Source organism: Columba livia, chromosome 7, assembly GCF_036013475.1.
Source record: "Columba livia isolate bColLiv1 breed racing homer chromosome 7, bColLiv1.pat.W.v2, whole genome shotgun sequence".
Taxonomy (NCBI): domain Eukaryota; kingdom Metazoa; phylum Chordata; class Aves; order Columbiformes; family Columbidae; genus Columba; species Columba livia.
In genome coordinates this window covers 30614270-30641837 of record NC_088608.1, presented here as the reverse complement: position 1 = coordinate 30641837, position 27568 = coordinate 30614270, and the positions used below count along the sequence as shown (strand labels likewise).

At 43.4% G+C, this 27568-nt stretch overlaps 1 protein-coding gene and 2 long non-coding RNA genes across 42 annotated transcripts in view; 1 reads left to right on the top strand and 2 right to left on the bottom strand.

Annotated features, from left to right (window-relative positions):
• Positions 1-7456, bottom strand: part of MAP2 (microtubule associated protein 2) — a 226947-nt gene extending 219491 nt beyond the window's left edge. For 15 of the 40 annotated variants that reach the window (XM_065068994.1, XM_065068995.1, XM_065069003.1 and 12 more), the window contains exon 1: positions 7293-7456. The gene's annotated coding sequence lies outside the window, so the exon portion shown is untranslated. The remainder of the gene's footprint in view (positions 1-7292) is intronic. The other 25 variants (XM_065069022.1, XM_065069029.1, XM_065069032.1 and 22 more) reach the window with 10 other exon arrangements.
• Positions 6658-8760, top strand: LOC110358242 (uncharacterized). The gene is made up of 2 exons (XR_002412482.2): positions 6658-6713; positions 7985-8760. It is a non-coding gene; the product is annotated as an uncharacterized LOC110358242 (long non-coding RNA).
• A 3781-nt stretch (positions 8761-12541) lies between these two features.
• LOC135579873 (uncharacterized) lies at positions 12542-27353 on the bottom strand. Its single transcript, XR_010473731.1, has 4 exons — positions 26520-27353; positions 24049-25956; positions 16192-18343; positions 12542-13789 (listed from the first exon to the last, which is right to left on the bottom strand). It is a non-coding gene; the product is annotated as an uncharacterized LOC135579873 (long non-coding RNA).
• Between the last annotated feature and the right edge of the window lie 215 nt (positions 27354-27568).

Below are 27568 nucleotides of genomic sequence, written 5' to 3'. Positions count from 1 at the left end.
CCCCAGAGATTTGTTTGTTTTCCTTTTTTTTTTTTAAACTACTCTCTCATGTATGTTTGCCAACTTTCCCTTTACTACTCTAGGAAATAGACATATTTTATCTCCCTAAACAAAAATAAATATACCATTTCCTTCCTCCTGATTTATGGGTTTCTTCATCATTTTCCTGGAGCAAATTTTCTTTACAGGACATCAAATCAACCATGTTAAAAATGACAGGGATTGGGACAAAAACTAATTTGCCACTTTCCTTCCAGACACTAAATGCCAGATCTGCTCTGGACTCCTGGCAACACAGACACTAACTCCCAGGTGTATTCTGAGCATGCTGTCAGCCTGCAAAGAGCACCCTTAGGGCCAAACTTTGACCTGACTGAGCTGCTGCAAATCAAGAACAACTCTGATACAAATCTGGAGCAGCTGACTATTAATTCAGAAATCTCCCTCCTATTCTTGTGTCTGTCTCCCTGAACCACATATTTTCTTTTACAAGTGCGGGGGAGTGCTGAAGGAGGACAGTAATTCTGCAGGTCAGGAAGCAGCTTAGGGTCAGCACACCTGGCTTCATCTCTGATTCCCTCCCACCCCACACTACAGGTCAACAAGCAGGGAGGGATATGAATGACTGAACACCCAGACCACCCCTCGAGGAGCAATCTTCAGCCTTCTTTTCCCGTGCAGATCATTCAACTTCCTCCTTGCATCTCTCTTTTTTGAGCCCCTGGATTTTTTCCTCATCCTTCTTGAATGTTTATTAATTGCTGATGGAAATAAATGCCTAACTGCGTGAATATGGTCTTGCAGCAAACTGAAGCAGCAGCCTGCCTGCCCACCACACCCTGCAACATAGCCACCAAAGAGCAGCTTGAGACACCTGAAAAGCACATCTGGCACCAGCAGACACGGATTTGTCAGTGAGAGGCCCTCTGCACATGAACACACTGCTGCTGTGCATCAAGCCACAGTCACAGTAGCTCAGACAAAGGTAGCAGCTCTGGTTTTGGAGTGATACCACATGGAATGGGTGCCCAAGTATACCTCACCAGACCACATGGAAGCAGCTGCAAGAATGAGACAAGGGCTTTAAAAGGCTGCAGGGTGTCTTTGTCCCACAATCAGCCAGAGGACAGTGGAATGATGTTAACATCAGCAAGTGTTGGATGTCGGTGCTGGGAGTCATTGCGTTGCAGCATGCAGGCTCAGGTCCAGAGTCCAGACAAATTCCCCATGAGGGGATCAGTTCTTTCTGCTCAGACCTGGTGGTCACAGAAAGGCTGCTCCAAAAAACAGAACAACTTGGCACAAAAAGAGCTAGTTAGCTAAAACAAGCTAGCCAGCTTTCCAGCTAACCAGAATTCAGATCCAGACCTGAGCCTTCCTTAAAGTGAAAGCATGCTTTCAGACTTTGAATGCATGCTTTCAGACCATTTCACAGCAGAAAAGAGGCTTTCCTCACAGTCCCCCTCAGTCTCTGAGCTTTCCCAGAGGTGAACAGGGCCCTTGCACTTACAGTCTGGCACCTTGCAATTGCCTGCAGTGGCTTAACAAGTTATAGGGATGCCTTCTACAGAAGATGAGGAGAACAAAAAACAGAGAGACTTCGCTCTACCTCAAACCCAGCTGGGGTTCTTCTGGGCACAGCCCTGACAACACTGGTTGACCTATGTAGGGAAAGAGGTCAATCAATGCAGATCTGTGCTCACAGCCAGGAGATCTGGGTTTCTGGCCCAGCAGTAAAGCAACCAGGTCACTTTTGAAGGTCCGCAGCACTTTTTACTGTTCATCTCTGGATCAGAATTGGACTAAGGCTGGAGTTTTCAAAGGCATAACCCTAACTCTGTTCTGAACCTTTACAATATTCCTAGCCTATGTCCTCATTTAGAAATATTTTCTTTGTGCATCCAAGAGCAGAACCTCATGAAAAGTGGCAAGTTTTGCACAGCAAAGCCGCTCTTCTAACATATAATGTAAGCTCCTCAAAATAGAACTGATAGCTCCTAGTTTTAAGCCAGAAACAAACCCCTATCATTCTCTCCAGAAAATAAAGTGAAAATGTAGGGTTAATTGAATCAATAGGTCTTATAATTAAATGCTGCCAAGTTAGCTGACATGATTGGACTGCTGGTTTTGTTTTATTTGGGGTTTTTTGGATGTTGTTTACCCAGAGGTTGCATACAGTTAATTTTGCAAACAGCTATTGAAATTATTTTAAAACTCCCTCAGGGGACAAAATGGCAAGTTTCACAAATAGAAAAGATTTCATAGACTCAACTCACTGGAAGCTACTGCGATCTAACAGCATTATAGTAAGTAGAAGCACTAACACAAAACTCTTCCTGCTTCTTGCTGGGAGTTGACCAACACAAGATGAGGAATGTTCCTCAGATCCCCGTACCCATGAGTGCAAATTGTAAATAAAGGAGCAGAATTTGCCAGAGGGGCTGAATTCTACCTACAAATCCATAACTTAAGAATTTGCAGGTTTAAACTGATTATTCCCCTGAAGGGGAAAAAGTACCCCAGATTTTTAATAATGAGAAAACAAAGCTGAAAGGCGCATTGTCTTTTTCCAGATGGTGCGAGTCAGATGCAGATTTAATGAATTCAACACAGTTATATTGATTTTCTCCACTTAACACTCCTGCTAGAAATAGAGCCATTGTCTCCCTTATACTATATGAACACACAGATACACATATATATTTTACCTGGAAGATGGACACCATGTGCTAAAATGAACAAATACCTATTACACCACAGCGAGTCAGAAAAAGAACATGTTTAAAAAAATGCTAAAAGAGAAACAGTGGTCAAGCCTATCAACCACCACTAATCTGTGTCATAGATTACAGAAAAAAAAGAGATTTTATAAATATTTATATTACAGAAGTTGTCCAGGCCTCACCTTTTCACCATAATTCCTTTCCAACCTAACAAAGATGCAAGATACCGAGTACAAAAACTGACACACTGAAACTGTTGTCTCATTATAATTTTTAATTATTGTGACAGGCTCTCTCTCACCTCCCCAGTCAAGACAAAAGAACAAAGATCAGTTTCATCTGTGAGACTGCTGTAGGGAAAAACAGCAGTGAGTGTAAAACCATAAGGAGGAAAAGCATTAGCTCATCTTTTCTCCTTAATACAGAAGCAAACAATTAGTGTTAAAGTAAAATGGGTCAATCAAGACCTCAAATCTTCTTAACAGCTAGCACAGTCAACCCATGTGGTCACAGCAATCCAAATTAACCCCATGGATACATCAGTACTTTCCTCCAATACCTAGAAAGCAATTAAAAATGTCACATTGAATCTCCTTCTAAAACACTCTTCTATAGTTTAGTAGCATAACCTGTGATTAAACGTACCCATGAAATAAAGCTTTTCTTCTACTGCTGTAGATGACTTAAGAAACTACTTCTGTTTCCAGCACCAACCCTTAAATGAGCTCCACCCCACAGAAATTGGTCTTATTCTGTTTTTTCTTATTAGCTGAAATGTACTACAGAATTGTACAGCACACCTGTACATAAAGTAAAAGCCCTAAACATGTCAAGACCCACCCATACTGCCCTTTAGTGTGTGCATGTGTGTTTGGGGAAGTATAAGCAATACAGTGATGCCATGGAACACTGTTCATTTTCATGCTTTCTCTGGAGGTACTCAGCACTACTGAACATCATCAAGGGTTTTCCACCACTGAGCCCACATACACTCTCTCCTTTTTCACAAAAAACATTCCATTTCAGTTAAAAACATGTTTAACTTTTAAGCATACTTAAGGCTCACTTTCAAGGGCAATTAAGCATGTGTTTAAACAACTGAATAAATCCAGATGGACCAAATCAAGCATCTTTGAGTCTGAGGGAACAATTCTATGTATCAGTACATGCATAATTTTATTTCTTTTTATTTCAAGAACACACACATGGACTTCAGGGTAGTACACAAGCAAAATATCCCCAACGTCAGACTATTCAGTTTAGAAGGGTCCTTGGGAAGTCACCAAGTCCCAGGACCCCAGGATATTATGTCTTTCCAAATTTCTGGCTGTTACTCATTCACATGCATGTTAACTGCAACACTCCATGATCCCTTTCTAGGTAAGGCTTCAATTTAGGAACAAATGTCCTGCAGGCAGGAGAGCTGCTTCAGGGAACCCCAATAAAGCTAAGGGGTGCTTTTTTTCTTTTGCTGTGAGCCAAAGGTTACACCAGATCAGTTCTCAGCACAGTCACTGCCTGTGCTATAGGCAAAAGATTTGTAAGGAACTCAGGCCTTTGGACAGACCCACCATCAAAGCTTCCCCGCCCCACCCTTTCTTAAGCTAATTGTCATTTCTCCCATCATGGCAGATCAGATTCCAGATCTCACAGACGCTGCAGCTACATTACGAGTTCTGTCAGTACCTTGCAACTTTGTAGAGCTTGTAGTAATAAAGAGGTAACTTTCTGAAACCCCTCATCATAAAGTCCTCGCAACCTAAATTCTTTTTGACTTCTACCTCTTCTGACCCCTTTAAGAAAACAAACCTGTCTCCAGCACATGTATGACATGCCATGTGTGGGGGTGACAACTGAAATAGTCCAGCAGAGTCTGCAGTGGGCCTCCTTCACCCATTCCTGTGTTTAGACATTTCTAGCAATTTCCACAGTTCAGACAAGTGTTAAATAAGCACGGGGCCAGGGCTGGAGGAGACAGAACCTGCTCTGGTGTCGGTACACAGAGCAAACATTCCCTCTCATGAATCCAGGTATATGGTTTAGCAAACAGTAACTCTTAGGGAAAGCAGCAGACACAGGCTGAAAGGAAAGGTATGCTTCTGGAAAAACATCTAGCAACTAGAGAATTCTTAACCCACAGACTGCAGCAATTCATTTAGAGACTGCTGTGATCCGATCACTCATGCCTCGGCACAGCACCTCAGGGGTCATTAAATGATGACTTTTTCTTTATTCTCAGAGCATATTTAAAGTGCACAGCTAAGTGGGTACTGACATAACGTAACAATTACATCAGATATCTAAATCAAGGGTGCAAGTGCCACTTTATGTAACAAACCATGTTATAAGCACCATGAACTGCCCTCTATGCTCAAAGTGTGCTAAAATTCTTCAACTGAAGAACAGGAACTTTTTATTCTCAGGATGACAGCTCTCTGGCTTCTCTCAAACACCCACAGGCAATATGCAATACGGGTGCAACAAATTGTAAAGTTCCATCAACCAAATCGTGTCCCTTAGGTAAAAGATGAGAGAGAACTTAATGCCACTGCACCTCACTGCTGAAGTCAGCCGCCTTCCCTAAGCCCCGCTGCACCTGCGTGTTTCCTCTCCACACCCAGTGGTGTCACCAAGCCCTTGGTGTGATTTCCAGTGTGTTAGTTTTGCTCACTTGTAAATACCTGAGCTCCAGAGGACTGGTACCACATTAAAATTGGGGTCCTGCCCACTGCTGAGCGCATCATTGGCATTTTGCTAATGAATGAAATACACAGTGAAGAATTCATTTCCTAGACCTAGGTGCTACAGAGTGAGTTTGGGCTCCACTTTACATATGACACTTTCAGAAGATGAGTAGCAGAAATACACACCTATGCACAAACTTCACCAGAATGTCCATATGCTACTTGACACGAGCTTTTAGCACAGGCAGAGAAGGTGCCCATTCTTTCATTGTTGGTGACTCACTTCTTAGTGATCTATGAAGTAATGGCAGGGGTAACTTCACTAGGTAATGCTCTCTCAGCACATTCTCTCTCTCTTCCCAGCAAGGGCTGAGATGCTGTGATCACATCATTCATTTGGGAGGGAAGTGAGAGAAGCTATAGAAAATAAATACATCCTGCAGCTGAGCCTCTTCTGGGTGCATTTGCTATGAGATCTGTAGTCTAGACATCTCTGCAAGTCTAAACCAGCACAGGTGGAAACAGCCAGGTTCTTTCATAGGGAGAAGAAAAAGGTTTAGGGAGGAAATGTGAAGAAATAGGAAGGATACAGGCTTCAATCTTGCAAGGAAGAACCCTTCTCTGAAAACAAAAGAGACAGGTTTTCTGAACTGAGAGCACAAATGCTGGACAGCAAATGATTTTTGTGAGAAAGGACAGAGAAAGATTTACGGACACAACCATGAAGATATGACAAATTACGAAAAGGCTGCTAGAGACCTAGAATGAGTACAACTTAATAAATACACAAATTGATTTGCATCCCATTCTACTCTATGACTTTATGTTAATGGCCACTTATATGTGAAAGCCTGCTACTTTATATGGAAGAAGCCAAAATGAAAATCTACCAATGGATTGGAGAATACCTTTATTCAGACGAAAACTGAAGGTTCCTGCTTAGCATGGGGAAATAAACGATGCTGGTATCTTACGTACAGAAAGCAACTCTCTTGGCATGCGGCACACCCCCTTCTTTCCCAAAGGTGTTTCACAAAGCGCATCTTATTAAAATGGCAGGTCATAGTGTCTCAAACATATACACAACAAATTGAGGCAAACAGTCTTTATTTGGTAGGTCTTATTCAGCCCAACGGCACTGCAGAGCTGCATATGCTTACGGCTTGTACCTGCAGCCGTTCAAGCGGGGCACGTTTTGCATAATTTTCTCTTACATAAAAAGGCTTTGTTCTCCACCGCCTCACTGCGGTTACCAGACGCCCCACACACGGTTGTTTCCTCTCCGCGGCAGATCCATTCAATACAGGTAATGATTTTTTTTCGCCCCCCTCCCCGATGCAAACTAAAAGCGCTTACGACCACCGCACCCCCTTGTCTCACACAATGTTCTTTGTTCAGCCTTACAGATCCCTTTAGAGGAGCTTAGGGGTGGGGGCAGGAGAGGACAGGAGGTTACATCCTTTAAAGGGTTTTACAGCCTAGAGATGCTCGAAACCCTCCGAGGCAGTTGGCAAAAGTCGGCTGCCCCTATGAAGACCCAAGGGGCGCTATCGGGGAGCCGCCCCCTCCCTTTACCTCCGGCCACCGCTCCGGGAGCTCCGCTGGGGCGACCGGCTGCCAACTCCGGCCCGGGGCCGCGTCCTGTCAGAGCCCGCGCCGGCTGCGGGAGCGCACGCGACCCTGTCCCGCCACCCCAACGGTCCCCACGGCCGCGAGGCGGGCGGCACGCGGACACCCCTCCGGCGGGCGCCGGCCCCCACCCCGCCACGCGCCGCCACCGGCCGTTGTGTCCGTCCTTCCTCCTCCTCTTCTTCCCTCCGGCACCGCCCGCACCCGGCCGGTACCGCCGGCCCGCGGCGGGGCGGCGGCTCGGGAAGGTCCTTACCTGAGCGCCGCGGCAGCTGCCGGCACCGGGACGCACTGCCGCGCCGAGGGGCAGAGAGAGGGCGCGCCGCCGCCGTGCCCGCCTCCGCCCGCCCCGCCGCTCTCCGGGGCTGTCGCCGGGACGCGGCCGCCTGCGCGCCGCGAGCCCCCGGGACCCGCCCCCCAGCCCCGCCCCGGCGCCGCTCCCGCAGGGACCCCGCGGCGGCGGTAGCGCCGGCCGGCCCCTCGCCGCCGCCCCGCCCCGCGCCCTGCCCGCAGCGGCCCCGCATTGCGGAGGGGCCCCGCGCCCGCCCGGGACGTGTGCGGGACGCGCGGTGCCGGCTGCGGTGCGGCCGCGGCTGAGGTGCTCCGTGACAGCCGGCCCCTGCCCTGCCCGTACTCGGTTGTCCCCTCCGTCGCAGGAAAGCATCCCGAAAGTCCCTCACCTGATTGCATTCGGGTCGTCCAATGGTGCAAGCCTCAGCTCAAGCTATTTTTTCTTTTTCCTCCGGAGAAAGAGAACGAATAATGGTGAGATAGGTTAAAAAAACCCCTTTTACAGCACCTCAGAAACTGCGCTGCTGGTAGCGTACAAATTGTGCTCCTGTACGGCAGAGCTTTCCAACCATTTCCTAGAACCCGGCAATAAAAGGTGTCCTATTACAGTGTCACTTAGCAGCTTCTCAAACCGAACTTTCCTCCTCAACCCCTCAGGACGTCAATTACCATTTCCGTATTCTTTTGGTGAAAGTAAAGCACACAAGGACGAAGCCATCTGTCAAGCAATGCCACCCATGTGCTGCTCCCGCATCGGCTCCTCTCACCCTGTCTACTCAGAATCACTTCAGTTGCCTTTGCTGAAGATGAAAGCAAAAAATGTGTCTCTCCTACCTTTTCCATTCCCTAAACAAATTAGTCTAATGGTTTGTTAAAACTGGACGTGCAAAAGCCGGTCTGTCAGAATCATAACCAGCAATTCCAAGTATGCCATGTATGTATTAGCCAGACGAAAGTTTTTGAAATAGGTACTATGTTTTGATCCATTAAAGATAAATATTGCTATTCTTTCTATTCAGCTGCCCAGGACACATGCAAACTTTAATCCATTATACACTGCAAAAACTTAAAATGTTAATTTCAGTTTTGTTTCATTTTGCTGCACTACTCTGAGTGAATACTCTGTATTTTTTCCAAAGCCTCACTAACTTTAGGTACACAGCTTGATTCCAAGCACGATTTTCAGGAGTACTGAGCACTCTTTTTCTTCATGGACTTTAGCAGGTGATCTGCAATATTTCATGTCTGTACTTAGGGCCTCATGAGTCTTAACCCGGGTGGTCAAAACACAGGTTCAGGGAAGCCTAGGCCTGGCCATTACTTCAATTTCTTCAGCTGCAGTATGGAGATGGTCATCCCTCAACAATTACTACATTGGATTACGTCACAGTCCCATCGTAATGTCAATAAAGTGACTGGGGAATGCCAAATTATCAAGTATTTTTGTGTATTGCAAACCAAGGAATTTTCTTTCCCTTTAAAGGTCTGTGAGCTAAGGCTACAGAACACCTCTTCCAGTCCCTTTCCCGAGCCCTTCTCAAGCTGTTTGGGAGAATTTCCTACCACTGCTTCTTCCCTCTGCTAGCATTTCTTCTGTAAATCAGTGGCACGCAAAGGGAGCAGGATCTTGTTGAGAGGACAAAGCCATCGTGTTCCCTTCTGGACACTCATCATCAGTGATGTATTTCCATCCTGAGGAGATGATTCCAGAGGAATTGGATTTGCTGCAGCCAATCATTCTTCCAGACTGCCAGGAACAAAAACACCCGTTCAGTGCAGAAAGAACATGCACCAGCGTCCCCAGCACCCTGAGGATCAGCAGTGCCTTTCCTCTGCTGTCTTCTTGTGTGCCTCCCCTTGAAGGCCCACACGGCTATGCCAAGACCTTGGTGGAGCTCTCCCTCCAAGCACAAGGACTTTGCCCTTCCTTTCACCACCTAGATGCTGCGAATGCAGGCTTACATAAAGCCTAATCAGAAGGAGACCTAAGAGGGAATGAGCAGTTGAATTGATCAAGGAGAAACAGTTACCCTTCATCCAAATGCAAATTAGATTTATTTAAAGCTTACAGTACTAAAAAAAAAAAAATTAAAAAAAAAAATAAAAAAAGGACAGCTTATACATTTGTTGGAAACAAATACTGTGACAGGTATCATGGAAGAGATGTCTTAATGGAAAGACACTATGTACAATAAATAAACTGTGCACTGCCCATAAGCACTCCTGGAGATCAGCAGGGTGAGATAACTAACTGGAGAAATGCTCAGAATATTCCATGTGTCAATGTCTCCAGCTCAGATGCAGCATGGTAGCAGCCTGTGTCTTTTCAGCAGCAGCTTGCAGAGAGAGAAGAAAGGTGAATCTTGGAAGTTAGTCATTCACTTGCAGCTCTCGTTTAAATAATCATCAAAGATGATGAAAAATAAACACACAAAAAAACCAATGTGGCATTCGCCATTTTCCTTGTGATAATTATCTAGTCAAATTACGTTATACTTGACATTAAATATTCAGCAGCAGTGTTGACACTAGATGTTTTAAGGCAGGAAAAAATCTTTTAATTTATGTTAGAGATATTAAAATGCATGCACATATTTCTATGAGAAATACTCACGCAGAGATCAAAAAGCATCATCTTTCTATGAGATAGTGGGGAAGTTTTTTTTTTTAAAAAAGGAAAAATAGATTTTTACATAACCTCATAAACTATGAGCTTTGTAGTAAAGCTCCGACACGCTGAATTATGGATCTCTATATGGAGGCCTGGTAAGTCAAACACAGAATTTTGCCTGCCTGCTAAAAGAAAAAGGAATGACATTGTCTCTAGCCCTTTTTAGAACAGATTAATTTGAAACTGTGGCTGGGAAATGCTGTCTGAAAAAGGACTTGTGTCAATATATATTCTTCTCTTACTATATAGCTGTAACAACAAAGCACTGCTGCTCCTCTGACAGCTTATCAAGCCGGAATTGTTGGCAATGTGGGTATTTGGCGTCACTTCAGACTGGGGAAGGAGACATTTAATTTCTCAAAAACACAGTGTGACTCAAGCCTGGGTGCCAATGTCACACCATTAGCTGAGCGAACAGAGCAGTCAAGGCAAAGCCAGCTCATATTTATTAACGATGGGAAGAGCTGCAAGCACCAATGAGGATGATGAAGCGATGGAAAGTATGGGTATAGCCCCTTTACACACTTTCCCTGGTGGCATTTTTGCAGTCTCTGGGTATGTGTAACAACCGGTTGAGCAGTTTTTTGCCACCTTTTCTCCTTGGAAACCCCTAGGCTAAGGTGACCAGGAAAGGCAGGGCTCCTGCTTCCCAATTGCTGAGATGTTTCTGTCGGTTGTAAAACTCCAGGGTCCCTCTAGTGCCCAATGGAGGCAGTGGGGAAGAAAGGTGAGCTGGAGAAAACTTTAATTGTTATCAACCATTAAGTAAAACAAAAGCTGCCACTGAAAATAGTATGCACTTATCCTTGGCTTTGCATAACAAACTGTGTTCAATTTGTTTCTGCTTTCGACAAGGAACTTCACTGTATCTCATTAGCTCATATAGTAACATTTCCATGTAAAAGCCTTCCTTTTTCTGCCTGTCTCCATTTGATAACATTTACCTTTTTAAGATTATTTGGAGATATTACCTGTTTGTAAACGTATGCCTCAGGTTTCTACAGGAAAGCTTTAAGCAAAGATGAGATTGAACCACAGTAGAACGACTTGTACCAGAGCAACACAGCCTTTGTACACCCTGGTTATCTTTGGTCTTTCCAAGGGACCATAAGTACCCATGCGAAGTACGATGGAAGAATTAGCTTCGGGGAGCTACACTGCAATTTACTAAATGCTTTTGATGTCAAAGTCAGTCTCTGCATGAGAAGTAGAATTTGAAAACAGATAGGGTACAAAATACTGGTGCCACCTGCTTTTTGGGTACACAAGGAAACAAGAACTGCAGTAGAGAATGCACTCCAGGGGACCTCTCCATTTCTTACTGCTGTGACTGAAAGCAAAGGGTCTCCAAATGACACACCAAAGTGAAATATGGACAGCAGAGGTCCCCTACAGTGTATGCGGTTACATGCAGAGCTTCCTTCTTCCCCTGTCATTTACTAACCTGGATAATTTTTCCTTTCAGCTCTTGAGGCTTTGTGACATCTTGGTTATGGGGCTGGTTCCTTTGCTGATGAGGAAAAAGCTGGATGTCAGACTTGTTATGTTATGGACATGTCACAGGAGGTTTTGTAAACGTTTTGAAAAGGAAGCAAGGGGAGTACTGATCCCTGCAGGATTTAGCTATAGAAAGTTCTTGACCCAAACCAGTTTTCACTGCTTTAACCCTTTTTCTGGGTTACAGAGGAACAGTTCAGTTATTAGGTCCCAATCTCCACAAAAAGAAAAAAAAAATCATCTCTAGGAAAACAAGATTTGTTGTCCTTAATGTTTTCTAGTTATAACAGGGAATTATGGTTGCCAGGAGGAAATAAATGCAAGTTTGTGAGCTTGGGTTGTTTGTTTTGCCATCTCTACCTTCTCAGTAGTAGAAATACTGCCTGTATCTGTACTGAAAGCTGTGGTAATAAAACTACTGCACCATTCAGTCTTCCTAGGCTTTCTAAGGAAATTTTAAAAATGAACAAAAAACAAACAAACAAGCCAAAACAACAAAAAACCCCCAGTGCTTACGTACAGGATCCAACGGAAGGTAAACATAACACACATTAAAGTAGTGAAATCTCTTTACACATTGCATCTGTAGCAAAACTATATTTAAAAGCTGCTTTTCAAAATAAATATGATGTATAAGCTATTGAATAGCCAAACTGGTCAGAACACAAGGAATATACAGTTTGTGAGATTTAATTTCCTGTTCTAGAAGAAAGTCTGAATTTTTCCAAGAGTATCTACTGAGGATTAAAGTCCTTATAAGAAATCTATTACTGCATTCTTGCACATGGAAGCTCTTCAATTCTCTGATGCACTGTTAGCTTGTTTTATTAATGGGGAATTTTGATAATGCTTTTTACTTTTTAATATGCTTCTCTTGTTATGTTTGAACATGTAAATGTAACTGCATTTTCCAAGACCAAGGTTTAAATTATCAGCTGAAAACAGATTAGCCTAATCAAGTTAACATGATCATATGAGGCAACATAGTTCATCTCAGGTCTGGGCTTTGTATTTTTTTGCCTTTCTATGAATAAAACACTGATGTTACTTGTTAAGAGAGGGGAAACATTGCAGACAGAATGGTGGGCCATTTTCTTATCAAAACAGTGGCTTGAGGTTATGCATTGATGTACTTGGGCTCTTTCCTGTGACCCAACTTCAAACTCAACCTCATATCCAACTTTTGTGCAATCAACAAATGCAGCGGTCTGGTTTGAGAATGGCCTCAGCCTGTTTCATGAGCATATCCATCTCATATTAGTGTGGCAAAAATACTTCCCCAGCCTGAGGAAGGTGGTCCTAAATGTCTGAAGACTACCTGTTGGTTTGCTGTGTTACGAAACTGCTCCTCATTCAGGGTCATCATCAGCATGTGACTCTAATGGTCTGCTTTGTACGTGAAAGATGAGGGTGGAGTCCTGAAGGGTAGGACATACATTATATCTGTAAATTCATGCCCCCTTATGCCCATATATTTGCCCACAGTTATCCAGGTGCACGAATGAGTACCCCACATACAGCTATCCAATCTGAATTACAGATGGTTTTGCATGTAAGCACCCAGTTTACTGAACAGATACACTTGCTGCAACCAGCTTCAGAAAGGCAGCCTGTGTGCCTGAATGTTATCTCCTGAAAGCAGAGCTGAAGTACTGATGGGATCGATGAAGACTAACAGCTGTAAACACAGTACATAGTCTCTGTCAACGGGTAGATGAACTTACGTTCAAATATTCCCCAAAAAATGGTTGATAGGATCTTATTTAATCTGTTGTCACTATAGGAAAGTAATAATTCACGCAAGTCAATTGAGCAAACCACCACTCAGCATGGCAGTCACACAACATCTGTTAGCTGGGGTTGACGCAGGCCATTTTTTTTCAGTTATGACTTTGGATTTTATCATTTAAAGAACCTGTACTCTGACCCAGTTCAAAGAGGAAAGTTAACAGCGGAGCTTGGGGTGCTCATTCCCATAAGGTACCTCTGTCAGTGCTCTAAACAGAAAAAATCAAAACGAGGATTAATTCTGCCTTGAATCTTATATTCTGACAAAGAAGCTGCAAGAAAAATGTAAAGCATGTTATAATCAAGGAGCTGATGGGTGGGGAGAGAAGTATTTCAGGTGGTTGTGACACCTGTAAACATCCATTGTCTGAAGCGGCTCCTTGTCATCACTCGGTATTTCTGATTTTCAAAGCGTCTGCAGATGCTTGTGCAGGCTGGTGTGTTGCCATGGATACTGTGGTGTCAGCGCCGAGGCTGTTAGCAAATGGGCTGATCTGTTTGTGTACCTACGGAGCAAAAAGAAAGAAAAATCCCATCATTTGTGTGGCTGTTAGCAAAGGGAGGCTGACAAGGAAACTAAATGACTCTACATAGTTGTTTTCAGAATCTCCTCCTCTTGGAAATGGTGGGGTAGAAAAGGGAGGGAGGGTAATGAAGCAAAGGAGCGACAAGAGCTGTCAAGCGCTTATCAAAACCCCTTCTGTGTAGCTCAAGGCAAGGGTCCTTATATGATAACATCATCTGTATGGTCAAGAAAAATCAATATGAAGGTTTAATAATTCAGTTTCCTAATGGCCTGGCATCACTTTCTGCAAGAGCCAGCAAAAAGAACAAGTATAAAAGGCAAAAATGAGTGATCAACAGACAACGTAACACAGCAGGATAACTTGCTCTGAGCCATGCAACGAATGTACTTTATAAAACAAATATTTAGCTAGTATACATGTAACACCTTTACCAAGGCACAACTCAACTGGTAAGTGAGAGGCAAAACAGGTTTTGAAGTGACAGAGAAAGTGAATACACAGGAAATCAAGTCAAAAACCTGGGCAGTGATCCAGGCTCTTTTCAAACTGTGGCTTTTTTGCTGGTGCTAGAACTCCATAAATTACACATATATATGGCACTAACCCCTGTGAGCTCAATTCCCATATATTAACGCAGTATTTTATTAGGCAACAACACAAGGCTGTTTTCAGGTTTTGCCCTGTTGTTCTAAACGGAGCTCTGCAAAGATTCAGCATATCACCATGTGTTCCACTAAAAGCTTTTCTTGGTTTTGGGCTGAGGGTCAAAAAGCACTAACACTTTCACAAAGGAGGGTTATTCCTCACTGCTTATATAGATGTTTAAGTTAAATAGCTGTTAATAACAAGAAATAATGACAATGTGAGGTCACCCTTGGTGTACCTTTTCTCAGTAGGGCTGTGTCACTGTATGAGAACCAGAAATCCAGTGCACAATAATTTATAGTGAACTCATTATTTCTTAACTGATCAGGTTTCATTCACATTGTTTCCCTGCCATAAAACAGAGAAAACTGAGTTGGCCCATTCTTTGGTCAACCATGGTGTCTTCCCAGGCTCACATCTTTAATGCAAGCAACAAAAGAATTCTTTGGACATGCAGAAGAAAAAGCCATAACTGCAATCCTTGCCCTGCCTGTAGGTCCCCTTGGCCTAGTGTCACGCTGGAGATACAGGCAGGGACTTGGTGGCTTTCCAGCTATGGACCGACACAGCCATTAACTCTGAGGAAGCTCCTGAAGCACGAAGCTGCTCCAGCCTCTCCTTGTGGCTTCACTCTGTGGACAGTCCAGCACAATGACACAGCTCTGTCAAAGTGCTGGCTCTTCTCTTTGTTTCCCATTGCTGACTCACATTAAAGGAAGTCAAACCTCAAGAAAAGCTTCCCCCAGGCTTCCTTTCCACAAGAAACCCTGGCCACAGCCATCACCGAGATGAAACATGTGTCCTTGTGTTCACGGTCCTACAAGATGGAGGTTCAGAGAAACCATCTGCTGCATTCAGATGAATTGCTGTTAAATGCAGCTGCTGAGCTGAGCACTTACCTCCAGACTATTAATTAACGTTGCTGGAGGCATAGCGCTCTTGTCTTTCCCATGTAGCTGCTCTGGGAACCAAAGACATGTCCTGGTCAATCAGTGACATGCTTTTTCATGACACTGCAAAAATGCAATCACTGTTTGTAGAGATATAAAACAAGTCAGCTCTGCAATGTGGCAGGGAAGAGCTGAAAGGCATCATTGTTATGGACAGAGATCAGTACTTACATGACATGTATGGCCAGTAACCAGGGCTTAACTTTGGCAATTGGACTTTTTGCCTCACAGAAACCCACAAGGAGCTCTTCCCCTACCCCATTTCTCCCTTGCAAGGCTCTTCATTCAATGATTCCCCCCCAAACATACGCATTCCTTAAAATCAATGTATCCGTCCACAGTCTGCAAACAATCCAGCTCCAGCAAAAGCTGAGCTAGTAACAGCCAGAGCTAAGTTAAAAGCTAAGAGTCATGGTTGCTAAAACCTCAGCATTTGGGACCTGTAATATTCCTTCACATACATCGATAAGCATCCTTTGGGTCTTGTCATATTTGAAATGCTTCATTGCCTGCTCCGCTATGGCTCGGGCTCTTATTATAGAGTCTCGTAGCTAAGCAACAGTAACCTCAGCTGGGCAGCCTGAACAATGTGGCAAGGACAAGTTATCCTAGAGGAATATGCAGTGGTAATGCAGAAGGAAGGTAATACTTAGAAGCTGGGTGCATTCACCATGCTAGGAAAACCTCTACAGCCTCGGTGGGCTTCAGATCAATCACAAAAGAACTCAAAATCAGCAGATGAGGTTAGGACAACAGGTTAACATTCACCATGACTGAGAAACAAACCTGTAAAAATGATCTGCAGTCCTTGGAGCTCATGGCTTTCCATTTGCTGGAAAAAGAAAGGTGAAAGAGAACCAGCGAGGTTAAAGAAATACAGAGGAGAAAGTTTTCCTGTCACACAAAATTGGAGAAAATCCTGATCCAACCACAGTCCTTGAACTGCCCCACCTGACTTGAAGGCTAACGAGGAACCATGACAAAGGGCTAATAAAACCCCTCTGCTAATATGAACAAACATGTAACAGAAAGCTACCCCTTCTTGAGGCCGTGGGGAGGGGGTCAGACTGTAATTCTGTCATTTAATCCTGGGGGAGTTAGCTAGGGAAACACCACTTCTACCTTCATCCTTGTCAGAGCCACTTGGTAAAGCCCTGACTTCAAGCACAAACATCATCTTCATCCCCAGTAGTGCTTTTTGCTCTGAACTGGGCCTTGGTCCCAGCCTGGTCAAGCTGCATAAAAACCTGCAGACACCTTTTGGCCAAAAAAAAAAAGGCGTGGAAATTAACATTTTTCATCTGCATAGAGCTCTGAGTTAGGAATAAAATGGCATTTGGCAGCATTCCTGAAGCAAAGTACACGTACCATCAAATATGACTGCAGCACTGAGATATTCCAGCTGCTGCTGCCCAACAAGCAAATGTGCTTCTCTTCTATCACCTTCACTCTGCTTTTTCTTCAAACACTTACAGACATTAATGAATTAAGCCTCATGCCATGCTTGTGCTGTAGGAAAGGGCTGGTTGGAAACACACAGTAGCTCAGTAGTTAAGATACCAGGCTGGAAGCGACGGTCGCTGAGCCACTATCTCGTCCTCTGAAGCTTCTATAAGGACCAAGACAGTGAATTGTGCCAGGCAGCCTGCCCTGTTGTGCTGGGAGCTCTGTAGTTTATAAGTCAATAGTAACATCTCTATCTCCTTTTCAGAAGAAGATGGGTGGGCGCGTCAGGGTTGCACAGAAACTGGGTAGCAGATGCAGAACCAGAGAGGTTTCCAACCCAGTGCTGTAAGATCACGTATTCTACCACTTGCTAGAATCATGGCACCTTCTCGGCCATGAAATTCATAGTTAATGCTTGTTGTGGAAATCACAAAATCTTCCCATTATAGGCACCTAAAGCTTGAGTCTTAAGCCCAAATTTAAGAACCAGTGTTACCATCAATGACTGGGCAGCTCTCCCTGCTTTCAGTCAGGATTTATGCAGGCTCGACCCGGGACATCAGCCTCAGGCTATTTTCTGCCTGCCAGGAGACATCTTTATGGGGACAGATGCAGCTGATTTGCAGAACTCACTGACAGAGGACTCCCTGAAGGTGAAAATCCTACATGGGCTCAAGGAAAGTAAAGACAAATTCACAGGCTCTGGCAGCTATTGAAGGTAGGGGGCTGACAGCTCTTGGCCAGGCATTTCTGAGCAGGCAGATGCTGCAAGGGGAACCACAAGCAGGACCTCTATAAGCTCTATGAGCTCTTTCTGCTTCTCGTACTCTTTCCCTGAGCATTCCTTACGTTCCATTATACTGTCCGTCTGTTGGTCTGAAACAGCCACAACAATTCTCCTGTTAGAAGGGAGACCATAAAAACAATTGTGATTTAAACATTGAGTCAAGTTTAGCCATTTCTCAAAAAGTCTTTTCAACTGAGAACCTCAAAGCAGAAGTAAAAGGGCATTTCTGCAGCAAACGTGCAAGGTTGTTGACTCATCTCACAAAGTGAACTGACAGCAATAAGGTGTGGCGTGTTCTAATTTTAGAATCATCATAAAAGACCCCAAATTTGTTTTATTAAAGGAAGCTATAACTAAATTTTGGAGCCATTAGACCATACAATTAAATATTGGCTTGCTTACAGGTCTCTGTATTTTGTCCCACATAAAAAGGGCTGTATCTACAAATCGATGTCTTTCGAGATTTCCTCCAGCAGGATGCTTAACAGCCACTGACATAAGAAATAAATCCTTAAAATCTAACCCCCCAAAAATTAATCTACAGAAGTGTGTTGAAGAAAGTTGTGGCTTAATATGGGAACCTACTAAAGGTTTGCTGCTCGGTGGACTCCCCAGATTCCAAACCCTTCCAGGTAAGTGAAAAATAATTAACTTCAGTTTTCTTCTCTTTCCAGATGAGATGATAAATAGCACTCTTTGGGTTTCCTTAGGAAATAAAAGAATACAAAGGAGGAAGTATATTAAACATTGCCATGTCATCATTCAAATCACATTAATATGGCCCATCCAACAACAACAACAACAAAAAATAGGCTCAGTAGGTGGATTATTTTTGGATCTCAGAAGTTCTAGCTGAGCAATGCAAAGGCAGGATTTTTGAGGCAGAGTGCTTGGGACCCATCAGAGGTTTAGAATTTGAGTGCCACAATTTGAAAACTATTTTTTTTCCTAACACACAACAAACCACATCAATATAACTTGGTTCTTACAGCAGCCAGGAAAAACAATCAGCTCCCAAGCTTTGGTACCATAGATGAGGTCTGGACTGATTTTCTCAGTTCACTGCAAAAATGCCTTGTGGAAGCAAAGCACAGCAATATCAAAGATCTGTTAGAGGAAATGTTTTTTACCCCAAATGGCTCAATGTTTGCATCCGTATTAACGCATGAGGGAGCAAACAGACTCAACTATGGTTTTTAAAAATAAACAAAAGCCCAATAAAGCTTGCTGTTAATAAATAAGGGTATAATAAAAATAAAGTGATAAAACATGGGATATTTAATTTACTTTTATAAGAGCTAGTTCATGTAGGATGCTTTGAGAGGGAAACATTAACCATTATTACTTGCCCACAAAAAGTTAAAGACAAAATCACAGCCACCCTGTAGTTTGCAAATATTAAATATAAACCAACCAGCTTTACCTATGTCCTGGACAGAGAGAGAGAGAGAGAGAAAGGAATAAAAGGAAAAGGTTATTTAGTGGCAATCAGTTCTCTGGGATATTAGACTGCCTGCGTGTTCCCTGTTTGGTCCTTGCTGGCACAAAGAGCATTTGCACACAAGATGCAGGAAAAGAGGAAAAGCCACGTCCTCCCCACAAGCAGCATGTGGCTACAAGACAACTTTTGCTGCCCTGAGAGTCGGGCTTCTGTTGGGTTTTCCTAGAGATGATGATATTCCTGTAGCCATGTTTTCCAGAGTGAAATTTTGAGTACATCCTTGGGAAGAAATGCAAGACTGAATTTCTTCTACAAAAAGAAGAAAATAAGATATGTGCTGATGCTTGTATGGCAGATTCATTCCATAAAGTACAGCTTCCTTAGTGTTATCATTGGGACTGAATTTAATTACCTATTTAATGCAACTGCTTTCTTGATCAGACTTATTGATCCTTTCTGGCCTCTCCATTAAAAACATAAATGCATCTCAACAGTTGTCTTAGAGAAGACAAAGCATGTAGTTGAAACCTGCAGATGCAGGATAAGAAAAATGCCAAAAATGTAAATTGTCACAGTGTTTGAGCAAATTCACCAGCAGTGCAGACATCTGTTCAGGGAAACAGCTGGAAGTCCTAATCTTACCAGCTGGTCCAGCCTAAGTCATCCCCACCGTTCAGTCAGAGCCCTCAGTCTTTTGAGCTGTCAGTGAGATTTAAGTCCTTGTCTCATGGAAGTGCTTTAGAACATTTTGTCCCATAAAAACTGATTTTCCCCATATCTTGCAGGGCAGAAAAAATTCCTCAGAATTTTATTAGGTAAGAATGAGTTCCTGTCACCCAAAGGATGCTGCTGCACTCAGGAGAGCAGGGGAAGTCTCCAGCCTTCAGCATGGCATATCCTGGGCAAGAGAGGAATGAGTAATTGACTGCTAGTGGCATTTTGAGATTGCTTGCTTTTTACCTCAGATTGCTACTGAAATCCATTATAATATAAGCAGACTCCAGGCTCAGACAGACTCTGATTTCTCAGTGGATCTCTACCTTGAGTTTTCCTTCATTAAATATATCTATGCGCACACATATATTATATACATAAATTAAAAAATGGATCCTACTTGAAGAGCCTAGTAAAATTGATGAAATTGCTCCCATTGGCTTCCTTGGGCACTGGTTCAAAATATTAATCTGATCACCTCTATGGCTCAAATTCAGCAAGGTTGTTAAGTGTATATCTTAACTGAAAGCATCTAACAATGCCATTATGATGATTCACGGATTTAAAAATAGAAATATGTTTAAACACCCTCTTGAACTCAGGTCTAAATGAAATCAATATATGTCATGCCTCTTACTCATGAAATATTGAGGGAAGATACATAATTTATTGTGTTCTGTGTGTGCATATGTACTTAGCACTGATTATTCTGTAATATAGCCATACATAATTTAAACTGCATAGCATCCACTTGGGGGGAGGGAAAGAAATCTTCATTAAACCCAGAACAGTACACTTTTTGGTGATGTGGGAATTTTTTGTATTCTTTTAAGTTATGGATGCCTGGATAATAATTCTGTTTGCACATGTTCTAAAGCCAATTTCAAGAGAGAAAGAAAACACAGCCTCCTTTGCCACTCTGGGAGAGAAGCCTGAAGCCGGTGAGTAGCTGCAAGCAGAGGTCTGTGCTGGCTCTGCTGATGGGCTGGACTGCAGTGAGCACCTGAACCACGGTGCACAAATCGCTGCAAGGGCCCCTGGCCATCCCTCAGGAACAACCCTCACCAGCAAAGCTAAGAAATCCCTTGTTGCATTTAATGGTGCAGTCAGCTGGACAGCAAAAAAGGGAGCCCATGGTAGTAAAGGCAGCATTATTTATTCACTAGTGGGGATAACTATTGTTATTATTGGTTTATAAGCCATTTTTTCAGTTCTGGTTCTTGCTTGCCCATGACATCATGCTATCTCTGGGCCTTCCAGTGGTATACAAAGGACTTGCTGGGAGGACCACTCAAAGGCAGACTTAACCATATTTATGCACAGAAGCACATTCCTACTCTGCTGTGCACATTGGGGAGTGTGTCATTAACTTGCTTAAGCTCAGCATGGGTTTAAAAGCATTGCTCAGCTGAGAGATGTGTGACATATTTAGCACCTGCCTCACACGGATGGGTTTTAAAAGCTTTGATTCCTCTTCTCACAAAGGGACTCTTCCTTGCTCACACCTGGGGCAGGCTTTGCCTCTGACAGAGAATGCTGTACACACTGATTCAGACACCTCCGTGCCCTGCACAGGCAGCTCTGCCCATTTCTTAACACCAAGGAGATGCACTGAACTGGCAAGAAATGGGACTCAGCTTTGCGCAGCTGAGTGATGTAGTTATGGAGAGACCCCGCTGAGGCAGGATCCCCACCTCTGGAGCTGGCTCAGGCAGTTCACACGTCCTCCTGCACTTCCCCAAGCCCTCTAGCAGAGGGAGTTAGGTCTAAAGATGATGCAAGAGATCATCTTCATTCAACATGGCCAGATCTGCTAATGGGGATGCTGCAATATGACAAGAAAGCCATGCTGCTGTTCCATCCTATTCCAGATTTCTCTTGCTGCAAAGAATTAAGTAACACAACCATCACCAGGTAACAGTGAGAAATACTCTGAAACATCGCTGCTTCCTAGGTGTATGCATAAGCAAATATGCACAGTTTTTGACAAGTAAATAGCTATTAAGCAAACATCAATGCTCTTTTCTTGTCCTGGCCTTCCACAACTACTCAAATAGTAAAAAAAAATTCTTAATGCCAGGCTTACATTACCAACTTTGTCACAGGCAAAGCTTATGGCACAGAAGTCTCCAACAGGAGAAAACATGTGGGCTGCAGTTTGTCCAGGTGTGCTCTGTGTCACCCCCATGCCCTGCCACGCAGCTGCTCTGCTCTCACATCCCTGGGCTTTCACTGCAGCAGAAGAGCAGAAAATGCTCTCAGTGGTGTTGGGATCTCACCAAGCTGTGAGCACACACATCTTAAGTTGTGCTTTCACCCTCGAGCAGCTCCTGTGATCCACCTTTTACATTTCTTACAGTAAATGAGGGCTTCAGCCCATTTTGCTTAAATTAATCTATTTTTTTATGCCTTTAAGTGTGAGGGAAACACACCAAAATAAAATCACCAATTGTGTTCCAGTTTTGAGTTCAAGCCAATACAACTGCAGCTTTACGTGACTTCTAGCAGATAACAATGAAGTAGGCAAAGTTTATTTGAAGAGCTTGGAAACAAGCATGAATAAATGTTTATGTTGCAGAGGATTTGATCAAAATACTCCAGTGATAGCATCATGGGATATAAATATTGGGCACTGGCAATTGTATTCATCAAATTATTAACACCAGAGAGTTAATAAGTCACATATCACTTCTCCATGCCAATCATTTACAAAACAAACAATGATAAACACCTGGCAGAGAACAAACCTCCCAGGTAGCTGCTTGGAAAACCCCTCTGGCAAGCCATTTGGAATCAGTCTGAGCCCCCTGAAATGCAGGTGGAACACTCCTGGCAGGCTGTGCTATGACTCGGGTTGTGTTCCAACACAAGGCCACCTTCCCTGGAAACAGACACATGCTCAGAGCCCAGCAGTCAGCTGGGATAAAAATTTGGAAAAATAAGAACAAGCCAAAGGCTGGGATTGAACACCTAGTTCAAAGTGGTACAAGGAGCAGGAAACTCTTTGTTGCTCTCACACCAAACTGTCTTTTTCATCAGTGGCACTATACTTAAGTGATGAACACAGCTCAGTATGCACTGCCCATCTGCAGAAACCTCTACCCTTACACTGGTAAGGAAAGGTGAAGAGCTCCCACTCTCTGAGCAAGCAAAACTAGGGCTTCGATTTCTTTGTGAAGCCCCCATAGCAAGATTCGAGGCTCACCTATGAGTACATGCACAGGTGAGCCTCACCAGACTCTCTGACTTGCTGTGTATGCAGATGGATGCAGTGTTAACAAACACCCTGCAAAATAAGACCTACGAAACCTTTCTTTTTTTCCCCCAAAGGAGTAATATCTAAATGTTTCTAACAGTTATGTCACCTCCCTAGAAATAAAATGCAGCCCTGTCAATGTGCAGCTGCAAAGGACTGGTGGTAGATGGCGCTACAGGAACACGAATTTGGTTTTTAAAGCACAACATCTAATATTTACTCTTACATCTCCTTACACACGAAGCACACCTACGCAGTGTCAGTATTTTAATTATTCCTTACACTTGCATAAATGCTATGTTAGAAATAAAATTCAGGAAGACATTTCATTGAGCTGTTGCAAGACAGAAAAAGGAACATTCTCCACAATTCAACTCTCAGTGAAAATCTCCAATACAGTTGCAAGCGTCCCCCACTTAGCCAAGAGCTGAAGGGTGGGAGCAAGAGGAGGTTGTTGCATGTCACACACTGAAGTCAGTTGATTTCTAATTTCCTGGGTCTCAAAATACAAAGTGTACTGTTTCTAGTAGTAAAGCTGCTAAACAAAATTTTTAAAACATTTTGACAAGTGCAATAACAGCAGGGGTAAATTCCCATTTGATCTAACCTGGTCCCTGGACCTGACCTAACCCCTGGTCTTGGCTGGGGGTGGTTGGCTAGCAGAGCAGCCTTCTGCAGGAGAAGACATCCTCAAACCACAGAAAGCAGGGAAATAACTGCATAAATAGAGTGGCATGCATGAAGTGAAGTGGGCACCCAAGGCACATCACATCAGTAAACACAGTACAATCTACAGAAGCTCATGATAATGTGACATATATAGAGCAACAGTGACAAAAAGCTTACAATTTTCTCTCAACAAGTATAATCATCTTCACTCTTAAACTGTACAAAAAAAAGTTCTTACTGACTAATAACAATAGTCTCTCCATCTCTCCCACATCTACACTCATAGAGCAGATACTTAAGCAGAAAATGTAATCAGGAATGAGAACTTACCTTTTTTCTTCATGTTAGTGCTATTAAGATCAATGGCTGCCTGAAACCAGCCTTTGAACCGCTGGACCAGCAGGTTCCATTTGGAACTCCCCTAAAAAGTGTGTTGTGGTTATGTCTAAGTGGTGAAAATGTCTGCTGTGGAGCAAGGGGAAAACAAAGGAGCAGCAGGATGGAGAGAAGAACAGAAAAAATTAAGCCACAACACTTTGTAAAATGTAATCCTTCAGACTATGAGCACATGAGAGGTTTGCTTCGCCTTCCACATGCATGGATGAAACCAGTGCAAACTTCTCCACTTGTGACTTAGAGAATCAGTGGCACAGGGACAGCACAAGCAGTGGGGAAGCTCAGCATGTAAGCCTAAAAAGCCAAGAAGACAAAGCAGCAATGCCAAGAGGCACTTCCCTCTCTTGCTCCCACTTTTGAAGCAAACCCTCCAGCTGTCCGCAACTCCTGCACTTCATTTGACATTGCAGAGTGGCCTCAGGGCACCCAGACCAGACTGCTCTAGGATGAAACTGAACTGGCTCACCTGGTCCTATCACCAAGGTGAGCTCAGGCTGCAGGAACAGACCAGAGCCCCTCAATGTAAAGCCTGGAAAACACACAGCACAAGGTCAGGTCCCCACCCGCGGCACTGCCACTTGGTGCAGCCCTTGCCTGTGGCCTTGGGAGGAGAGGGTCATGCTCTGGCCAAAGAAATTGCCAGTGTCACCCAGTCCCTCTTCTCACTGGATTCAAACATGCATTATTCTGGTTGGTACCCAGAGCTTCCCTCTGAGCTTCTTGGGATCAGCATCATGCGGTGACAGCTGATGGAGCCCCGTCTGCCAGCTGGGCCCTGCAAACTTCCACTCCTTTTCCTCCTCTCTGTAAACCTGCACCCCCACCTCCTCACAGCATTCAACAGCAAATTAAGAGAGCTCCTAGAGAGTTTTTGCTTGCAGAACTGAGATGAGGATCATCTTTATGACATTAACTGCATTATTAAATCTGTAAGATCTGAACCGTATTTAATAACACACTTGTTCCAAGCAGAGACAGTTAATATCCCACTATCAGCTTTTAACCCTCAAAATATTTGTACTTTGGCTGTGAGGTTTGTATCAGCTAAGCAGTAATTAGAAAATTTAAGAAGCACTCAGGGAAGCTTCCTGAGCTGTTCTGCATTTTCTCATTTAAGTTCAGAGATCCAATAAAATCTGCTATCCTCTCCCCTAAAAGGAGTTTGATATTTCCTAAAACTTATTAAGCCAGGGGGGAAAACTGAAGTGGGCAGAAATGCTAACTGTATTGCAAAGGGGAAAAAAATCACTTCCCAAAGCTTACTTTTTTTAGTTCTGAAGTGTTAATAAGTTCCGAGAAGTCTTTTTCAAAACACACATTTAAAGGCATAAAAAAAAAATATCAAGGTATTTAACACTAATGATGGCAGCAATTGGTCAAGAAGTGGTTGTGAGCACCCCGGCCAGCACTGACAGTCAAGATGTGTGAAATTGATAGAGAAAGGGAAGAGGACTGGTGACTGCCTTTTGTGCAGTTGGGTAAATCTTGCCTGGTAAGTGGTGAAATACTGTCAGGGATGGAGCTTGCAGCCATGCATCCCCCATAGGATGATGCTCACATGGGGGTGACACACAGCTCTGAGCTGCAAGTCCAGTTCCTGCCATCCTCCACAGTGCAGGAATTGAACCCAAAGAGTCACATCAAGAAGAGATACACATCCACCCTTCGGAGTCCACAGTGCTGTTGATGTATGATGACACTTTGAACCAGTCCTTACAACTTCAATAGCGAAAGAGCAGGAAAAAGGCAAGGGCTGGTCCATGCTTTGAGACTCCTCATCTGCAGGGCTGCTGTCACCAACAGACAGATTCCAGTTCCCAAGTAACAGAGATCACAAAGCACCTGATGAAGGAAATAGACTGTTCAGATCAATGCTTCAGTTATTTCTTCCCTCCTATGGAGATTAATGCACATAACCTGGTCTCCAGCTCCCTATGTGCATATGAAGTGAATCAGTTACATGGCTTATTGAGCCACTGCCATAGAGGCATCAAGAAATCTTTCACAGAGTAGTTGTTTGAGAGCCGGACACGTTTTAGCAGTGAAAATCATGGCTATCTGCTAAGCCAGAGATGTGCAGGGATCATTTACAGTCAGGCTGTGAACATCACTTGGTGACAGACTCTGCCACCTCCATGTCCCCATGTCATTTCAGTCCCCTTTTGTGCCATCCCCCACTGGTCAAGCTGTGCACCCTTTCTACTGTCTGACATCCATGAACTCCACCTAATGCTGATGTTGTGTCCATTGCAACTGGTGCCATCCTCACTCCCTGTCCCCACCTCCATGAGAAAAAGCAAATAAGATTTTTTTTACAAGCAAGAAGCAGAGAAACCAAGACGAAGGCACGCAACGTGCTGCTGAGCTAAGTCCTCATCATCACTTTGTGAGCCTACACAACTCACCACAAATCATGCAGACATCCCAAACTTCACAGACTCCTGATAGCCCTTTTAGGCTGGTGTATTCAACCTGTAAGATTACAGGTTGCAGTTACATATCCCATTACTGCATATATATCCATCCTTTCCCTAGAAGTTCTCCATGTATGCCCTGCAACTTTCCAGCAAATACCCTGCTACTCCCATTTTGGATAATGTATCCAGTTCTGCTGACTTGAAAGGCTGGAGAAAATACAGTTAATGCAAAAGAATTTATAATATCAAGGACTAAAAGACAACTAGTGTTTGAGAATTAGAAAAAAGAATGAAGGGAGAGGACTTCATGAAAGTTTTCAAAAATTTTACCAGACTAAAAACTTTACAAAAGCAAGACAACAAATAATTTTTCATTATTTCAATGAAAGCATAGCAAGTATCTGCTATTTCAGGCTAAGGAAACAATCTTGCACTAGAACAAGCAAGAAAATTACACACATACTTAAGCATCTGTCGGCTATAGATAAACTACATCAGGGCTGGAAGTCATCTTTTTGGGTAACGGGAGAACATAAGCTTACAGAGGAAAGCAAGGATATTTCCTGGGTTGTGAGAATAACATCAAGGAAAGGGATCCACAGTCCACGACAAAAGAGAGAAGGCATCTCGGCAGAGAATGCTGTAAAGCTGTACTGCTCTGGCTTTATAGTAGACAGGAACTGAATGTCTGTTTTTCCCACGTTTAGGAAAACCATAAATAAGGAAGTTTGGAACATTAGCACACCCATTAAGACTAAATATATGAGAGAGAATCAGGTTTGTGAAGGTACAGGAAATATTCACATTTAAAGCTACCATAACCTATTCATACCTATGTCTCTTCATTTACATCCATCACCTTAAATTGTAGATGTACCTACAGGTTAACAACTAGAGGAAATTTGTAACATTAACACCAGATTTCTAGAAGTAAATGTTTCAATCAAACTTTTGAACTGTCTGTGTTCATGGGGGTTTTTTTGTGTGTATCTGTATCCTGTTTCAAGGGTGAAACTGTTCCAGCAGCCCGATACAGA